The 9,088-nt window shown below is 41.3% G+C and overlaps 1 pseudogene; it reads right to left on the reverse strand.

The window, feature by feature from the left end:
* Window positions 1–206: 206 nt before the first annotated feature.
* Window positions 207–325, reverse strand: LOC145247577 (5S ribosomal RNA; annotated as a pseudogene).
* Window positions 326–9,088: the final 8,763 nt, after the last annotated feature.

Genomic DNA, 9,088 nt, shown 5'->3' on the forward strand with positions numbered 1-9,088 from the left:
TGAGGTTCTTTGGTATCAGAAGGTCTATCAAGCCTTTAAGTCTATCGGGGTTGAGTTTTACTTGATTTTAGTATACCCAATCAAGTCTATGGAGCTAAGTGAGTAATGACACTTTCAATCAGAGTTAGGCCATACTATTCAGGGGTTTAACCGGCTTCCTCCGAAAGAGGAAGTTTCATGGGAGTATGAAATTCACGACGTCCTCCTACATACAGCACCTGGACTTCTCAAATTGGTCACCCATTTTAGTAATGACCAGACTCAACGTTGCTTAACTTCGGTGATCTGACGGGAACTGGTGTGTCAATGTGATTATACCGTATATATGCCATACTTGGCCACACTATCTATGAAGCCCTTCAGATTGCTGTCATGATCTGCCTAATTATGACCACATACAGTGACGTTGTCGATGTTGGCAAACGTACCTTGGAGATTTTCTCGCTTTATAATATCGTTCATCACTGGCAACTTGCCACCCCATTCACCACACAAAAAGAAATTCAACAGAATTGGTACAGAGACGCAGCAGCTTCAAATGCTGTATATTTTCGCTCTTCTGATTTGATGACAATCTGGTGATATGCACTAGTCAAATCAAGGGTACTAAAAGTTTGAAAGCTGCCGACCTCATTTACCATGTCCTCTATCTGAGGAAGGGGATAAGCATCCAGTAGAGTAAAACGGTTTATAATCTAGGAATAATGCACAATGAGTTTTTTCTTGTGATTTACCGGAGATATTACCAGAGTTTGGGCTCGCCATGGAAAACGAGAAGGTTCCTTCAGCATATGTAACATCTCAGATTAAATTAATTTTAAGTCAGGTAAGTGTGCCTTCTGGATTTCACGGCTATCGAATGACAGTCATGAGTTAGATTAGCAAAAAGAGAAAGATAAGAAATATTATTCACGGCCGTCAGTCCACAGACAGTAAGCGGGTGGGAGTGATCCCCCAAAAAGTATTTTTAATTTTATTCTTTATTTACAACTGCTAGCGTCCGTTCACTAATACGATGACTTTTAAAATGTAAAACAAAGGGGCGCAACTCCGTGCCGAACAACAAGAGGAAGTGACAAGAGAGCTCCACTAATCTACCACAAGGATAATATGTAAACACTTCCTATGAACAACTTTTAGGTTCATCACAGTTACTACTAAAACATATTCCAACCCCCAATGCATGCATTTTGTCCATATTCTACAAGTCACATTTTTCCTGTTTGACATACTCTCCGAAATACGTAAACCCACTAAGAGAGAAGCTAAGGCTTTCACCCCGATGCAAATTTTTCCTAATCCCGTAACTCAAACTCACCACTTCCTTTTCTACTTTTTTTACTAACTTCTTCGTATGTAGTTTATCATTACTTGTTTATACATAATATATTACGGTTAGAGATTCATTTAATAAATGCTCCCTTATTCTTAATCATTTATTGGGATAACAGTTTAAACTCAGCCTACACGTTAACTATACATTTTACGATTACATACACTTCGTTTTAGGAATAAGAGATTGTCACAAAAACGGAACCTCAGCTTGCACCAATATGGCCGACATCGCATAAAGATACCATGAAAACAAAGTGTGTTTTACCCAATCGCCCTATTAAATTGGCTTCCTTTAATTCGATTTCACAATACTTTTAGAAAAGCTTACAAATGAGCCTTGCTCATACGCATACAATACAAAGATTCCATTTGTAGTCTTCTAAACACGAACACAGCTACTATACGGTGACCAGTACGGAAGACCAAACGAATCAAATCTTCCATAAGACTATATGCTGTCCAGCACTTCAACCCTTGCTTTTGATAGCCATACGTAATTTTAAAAGAATCTTTTCCTTCGAATTTGTTTTTAGCTTGAATTGTTTGAGATGGACAGGGTTTTTTATTGTCCTGCCTTGCAAAACAATTTGTAATGATGTAAGTAAAAATCCCCGACGTTGAAAAATAAAAACATATTTATACTCACGTATTGAGAACTTTTTTCTCTGTTTTTTTTTCACTTGTTTATATGTTTGCAAATTGCACACTCGTGTGTGTGTGTGTGTGTGTGTGTGTGTGTGTGTGTGTGTGTGTGTGATCGATAGCATTCGGTGCACAGAGAAATTGTTATGCCACTGATAGGTGCATATTCGGGTCGTGCTAAAATGTTGCTATGAAGACGACGTAAGTTTGTTTTTAACAAATCAACATTGTCATAAATACTGTTGTTTTCATTTTTATTTTTACTTGACTGTAAATTTGTGCTTTATTAAAATAGTAGAACGTCCTTTTTTGGAAGGATAGAAAAAACAAAACATGATGCTTTAGCTATTATTATACTAAAGCTGAATTAATCAACGTTTATTTCTATAAGATCGAATTAGGTTGAAAAAAAAACTTCCTTTTTAATTAATCAAATTGGCCATAATCTTATGATGCTAGTGTCTATTACTTTCACACTCTCTTTATGACCTTCACCTTCACCGAGGTGCACGACTTATATGATCTTCACCGAGGTGCGCGACTTGACACACAACAAAAAACAGCCTCTTAATCACCTGCTAACGCACGCATTACTGTAACGTCCAATGACAACAACCACCCCAACCTTCTCACTCGACCTGCCTTTTATACCACTATCTCAATCCCTCCTCTTGCGCATGCGCTCATAGATTCCTGACAACCTCGAGACTTCCGCTTATAAAAACCCAAGTTTTGTTGTCGCGCATGCCTATACAAGGCACAAACACGTGGGCGTTTGTTTTGTTGGTAAGTACTACACTCCCCCCTGATCTGATGATCACATAGATTGCACTCCGGGGGTGGCCTCTTAGTTCGTTGGCTTCTGCGAAGGGTGGTATTTACAATCTCGGATTCAGGTTCTGGTTCTGGTTCTGGGTGTGGTTCTGGTTCTGGTTCTGATCCTGTCTGATCAGACGAACTACAACTACCACTCTCTTGCTCGGTGACCTCACTCATCAGCAGCTCATCAATGTCTGCGGCCACACCAGAGTCTGTGTGGACTTTGACAGTTCCGGCTCCACAGCAAGCTTGCGTATTGTCACCTATTGTCGTTACTTTGATGTTCTGCTTTATCCAGTTTCGACACAACTTGGCACTCATGATGGTGTGTGAGCACCCGGAGTTAAGAAGAACTGAACAAGGCACTTGGTCCACGTACACATTTATTGTCGGTTGCGCCTCAATTACATCTTGTCCGGGGAACAGGGCGGCGCTGACGTCCTGCCCCCTGATGCATTTCCAGCACAATTTTGGGATAAATGTCCATAACTACCACATTGGAAACAGCGCGGGCGCCCCCGCCCCTTGTTAGTACAACTTCTTGCGAAATGGCCTCACTGGCCGCAGCAGAAACATCTCCCATTGGTCGTAAGTCTCAAACTGGGACTCTTTTCAGCATTAGTCTTGGCTGCCTGCGCCATCAATACAACCGGTTCCCTCAGGTCTTCCTCATCTCTGATAATGGCTCGAGCGCGTTCTAACAAATGTTCCATGGGCGTTACAGATACGCTGGTGGAAGCCCTCAACAGTTGCTTAACATGGGTGGGAAGGCCGGCCACAAACGGGTACGTGTTTGCTCTGACACTCCATTGCCAAATAGAACTGCAAGTTTCTTCAGCTCCGTGAAGAAAGCGTCCACGGTTTCTCTTGGCATGAGCTTCCTAGAGGCAAATGTTTCGTAGTCCGTGCAGGGATCCATGGCAAATGCCTTGTATAAAGCATTTTTTATACAGGTAACATCAGCCTTCTCCACGGCACTAAGTTAGGCGTCTCCAGCCAATCTCAGGGGAATCACGGTATGCACCCCCTTTACTTCACAGAGGTTGCAGGTCAGCTCAACCCTTTCGACCCAGTCGACAACAGAAGTGGATCCGTCGAATTCGGGTATCAGTTTTAAATCAAACTTTGCCCCAGCCATAGTTGTCCAGGAAAAGAGACAAAACGAAATTGCCGAAATAGCTTATGACCTTCACCTTCACCGAGGTGTACGACTTATATGATCTTCGCCGAGGTGTGCAACTTGACACACAACAAAAAACAGCCTCTTAATCACCTGCTAACGCACGCGTCACTGTAACGTCCAATGACAACAACCACCCCAACCTTCTCACTCGACCTGCCTGTCATACCACTATCTCTATCCCTTCTCTTGCGCATGCGCTTGTAGATTCATGACAACCTCGAGACTTCCGCTTATAAAAACCCAAGTTTTGTTGTCGCGCATGCCTATACAAGGCACAAACACGTGGGCGTTTGTTTTGTTGGTAAGTACTACACTCTTATCATATGTTGCTTGATTCTCCTTTCTAATACTTTTTTAGTCATAGATCCTGGTTATTAACAGTCGAAAATAATAAAGAGAGAATAAAAACATCAAGATACGTCCATTAAGAGAATATCACTACATGCAGAAATACTATTAGTTAGAGAGAAAAGCAGTGAGAAGGAGAGCGAGAGTATATAGTGAGCAGAAAGATGCTAATTTAGATTTTCATGGATCAATTTTTTCTAGTCACATGGAAAACAATACAGCAATACATGTAGCAATTTAGACGAGCCTTGTAGATTATGCTTACATGAGAAGTTTGAAAATTTAGACTTCAAAGATCGCAAAAATCCATAAATCTGTAGAAACAAACAAAAAAGACAGAATATACTTTACCGAAGGATAACTATACAAAGATAAAATAGAATTATTATCTAAAATAAATAAAATTAATAGATAAAATTAATAGATAAATAAAATAAAATAAAAATAAATAAGTATTAATTCGACAGTCAAAAAATGGCATGTCACCTATGCATATATTAGATTGAGAAGAAAGTTCTTGCGGAATCTTTCATTTTTTATTTTAAATGATGTATTTTCAAATAAGTTTTCGTGATAATACTTTTACATTATATATCATTTAAAGGGCGTTTTTGCGCTAACTGTTTAAATTACAATCGTTTTAAAACAATTATGTCTTCCTTTCAAGATGGAAAAAAATCAAATTTGCACAATTTTCTTATTTCAATTCAAGCTAGGCCGAAAAGCTTCTGAAACAGCTCACAATATCAGCGAAGCGTTTTTCCAAGGGAACAACACAATGATGGTTTAAGAAATTATGCGGCGGCGATGAGGGTCTTGAAGATGCTGAGTGTAGTGGTCAGCCATCAGATGTTGACAACGATCAATTAAGAACCTTAATCGAAGCCAATCTACGCACAACTGTTCGAGAACTTGTTTCTGAATTAGGCGTAATGTATACGACGAGTTCCAACCACTTGAGAGAGATTGGAAATACAAAAAAACTTGACAAATGGGGGCCTCACAAATGAAATGGCAACCAAAAGAAACACATTATGAAGTGTCATCTTCACTTCTTGTACATAACAAGGACGACCCGTTTCTCGTTCGGGATGTGACTTGTGATGAAAAGTGGGTTCTTTATGACAACCGGCGACACTCGGCTAAGTGGTTAGATGCCGACAAAGCTCCACGGCACTTCCTGAAGCCAGACTTGCACCAAAACTAGGTTATGCTCATTATTTGGTGGTTTGCGAACGGTCTCATCCAGTACAGTTTTTTAAATGCAGGCGAAACCATTACGGCAGAAAAGTACTGTCAACAAATGGATGAAATGCATCAGAAACTTTGACTTTGAAATGCAGCAATAATCAATAGAAAAGACAATGCTCGATCGCACGTTTCTAAACCAACACTGCAAAAGTTGAACAAATTAATCTACGAAACTCTGCCTCATCTCCCATACTCTCCAGACCGCTCATCTACCGATTATTACTTTTCCAAGCATCTTGACAACTTTCTGTGTGAGAAATGCTTAAAAAATCTAAGCGATATCAAAAACGCCTTCAGCGACTTCATTGCCACCAAAACGCAAGGTTTTATGTTACTGGTGTACGTTTTAACTAAACAAAAATATATGAATAAACACAATTGCCTAATTACGTTTACACATTTATTACACACTGACAAACATTTAAACAACAATAAAGCACAATACAATAGCGACAGTTCGATAAGACTCACCGACTGGTGGAAAAAGTTCTCAGAGCTCACCTCGTGGTGGAACAAAGGTTCTCCTCTTCTTGAGAGGGATAGGCAACACGTCTGCCCGTGACCAAAGGAAAAAAACAACAAGCGTTAGAGCAGGGGCAGATTACTCCTCCCCGGTGTCCTTAGTCCCCTACATTACTCCCCCCCCCAAAAAAAAAATGCGGAGTACTTTTAATTGAATGTTGTGAGAGGATTGTTTTTTTTTGTTTTTTTATGTAGAGACAAAGTCTCTTAAATGGGCAAGCCATTTTACCTGTCTGCCCGAACGTGTTTTTTTATAAGGACGTTTTTCCAATGTCACTTCAACTGGCATCCTTTGTGAGGGATCTACTTCTAAATATGCATCCTCAAGTGTTCCGGGTGTCAACCTGTCAATTGAGATATTTCGTTCTTCGTCCTTAATGAGGACGCTGAAATCTTGTTTTTCTTGTTGACTTTAAAAGGTCCACGGTACGGTGGTTGCGGGGTATGTGACCTAGCTGTATCGCGAATAAACACATGTGTGCATGTCTCTAGTGCCTTTGGCACATATGTGTTAGCGCACTTGTTTATTTCTGATGGAGAATATGCCATTTTGGCCATGGTTCTTGTCAGTCTATCAACAAATGATGCAGGGTCCCAAACTTTATTTGGTGTATCACAAAAGTATTGTGCTGGCAGGCGTAGTGTGGCACCATACAGCGCTTCTGCTGCTGAGCAATTCATATCCTTCTTCACTGCTGTGCGCAAACCCAGCAAAATTAGAGGAAGGTGTTCTAACCACTTTGTATTGCTGGTAAGCACTGCGTGTAAAGAGGCCTTTAGGCTGCGATGTAGATGTTCGACTGCTCCGTTTGCTTGTGGATGGTATGCTGTCGTGTGTATACTTCTAGTGCTCATGATCTATGTGTTCCTGCATATTCCTGCTAGCAATGAGGACGTCATCTATGTATGCACACACAAATAGCAAGTCTCGCAGAACCTGGTCTATAAAACGTTGGAACATTTGAGCTGCGTTGCGTAAACCAAATGGAACACGCAAAAATTCAAACATTCCAAACAGTGTGGTAATTGCCATTTTGGGAATATGTTCGGGCTCCACAGGGATCTGGTGGTATGCCCGAATAAGGTATAATTTAGTAAAGACCTTATTATTCTGAGCCACTGCTGTTATATCTTGGATATGTGGTACTGGGTACCTATCCGGTTTCATAGCGGCATTTAAAGCTTGGTAGTCCCCACATGCCCGCCATGCATTTGGACCCTTACTAACAAGATGAAGAGGTGAGGCCCATTCACTATTTGAAGGACGAACTATGCCAAGCTGCATCATCTGCTGAAATTCTGTTTTCGCAGCCTTTATTTTTTCAGGTGTTAAACGTCTGGCTTTACAATGGACGGGTGGGCCTTTTGTCTCAATGTAATGAGTTACAGTGTGTGGTAACACTTCCTTGTGAAAGAAGGGGACCGATATTGAAGGATATTCCTTCAACAGACTCAGGAAGGCTTCGTCCTGGTCTGCATGTGGTACCTGTGGACCTAATGGTGTACCAGTCCCCACCACCCCACATGCTGCAAGTTGTGTGCTTGGATCTCGGAGACACTGGCCTGACATATCTACTACCAGGCCAAATGCTTGCAGAAAGTCAGTACCCAGTATAGCACTGCTTACGTTAGCCACTATGAAAACGTGGATAAACGATCTGCATAAACCCAAGTTAAGGTCCATGCACCTCTTCCCATAAGTCTGTATTATCGAACCGTTTACAGCTCGCAGTGTAACAGGGAGGAGACATTTGTCAACTGATGTTGCCGGGATAAGGGAAACTTGTGCCCCACTGTCCACTAAAAACGAGATGCCTGGATTTTTATCTACAACATAAAGTAGGCGGCCAGAGCAGGATGCACCAACAGTTGATGCCGCTCTCGTCTGTCAGTTTAGGCTTTTCCCTGCCCCTTATAGTTGCAAGGTGGAATACAAGAGTTGGCATTTTCGCCAAATCTCTTGTGCTTCCAACAAATAGCTTCTTGCTTGCGTTCCCGGGACTGGCTGCGATCTCCTCTACGGCGATATCCCTGCTTCTGTTTTAATGATAGTCTGGCGATGTCTTCCGCCATTCTGTCCATATGGGCTTCCAACCGTTTTTGGCCGTCCATTAATTTTTCCAGAAGCTCGTCTCTTCCAGAGGTCTTCACGCTGGATACTGCAGACGATTGTGTGGATAATATGTCTGCAATGTGATCTGCTATGACGGCGAGTTGTTCCATCAGCGTGGACTCGTCCTGAGTAGCGATAGCCACCTTATACTCCGTCGGGATCCGTTGGAGGAAAATATGCTTAACGATGCTTTTATCCATCGCACCTTCAGCTAATTTTTGTAACCGTTTTAGAAATTGGGACGGTTTGCTATCTCCCAGGGTCTCTTGTTCCAACAACTGCGAAATACGCTTATGTGTGGAAACAGTCACAGCAGTCGTGACTCTCTCCTTAAGTACATCGTACGGCTTTTCTGTAGGTGGAGAGATTATTAACTCTCTTACCTCAGTAATTGTATCCTGAGGTAAAATGGATGCGACGTAACAGAATTTCTCTGTCTGGTTGTCAATCGATTTTTGTTTGAAAAATAAATCGAGTTGAGCAAAAAAACAAAGCAGGGTCGTCGCAAACTAACGAGGCATTAACGTTACAAGTTGTCGCCATTTAAAAAAATATATATATTTATTTATTTATTTTACCGCACTGGAAACTACAACAGTCTAGCAGCAGGGCATGGAAAGAAAGGAATAGTAATAATACAATACGGAGGATAAGGGGGCACAAAGACAGAATGCAACGTACTAGCCCATATCAGCCAATCCTGTATCAGGCGCCGAATTTGACAGAAATACCGACAGCCGTTTCAGGAACGAAATTTTCCTATAAGGGATAATTTAGTTTCTGATATAATGGACTGATCCAACACCCCTCAAATGAATGGACTGTTACGTCTATAAAAAGACAAGCAAACTCTCCTCACGTGGGGGACAGAATTT

The sequence above is a fragment of the Euprymna scolopes genome, chromosome 25 (assembly GCF_053919585.1).
Source record: "Euprymna scolopes isolate OS-2025 chromosome 25, ASM5391958v1, whole genome shotgun sequence".
In the NCBI taxonomy this organism is placed as follows: domain Eukaryota; kingdom Metazoa; phylum Mollusca; class Cephalopoda; order Sepiida; family Sepiolidae; genus Euprymna; species Euprymna scolopes.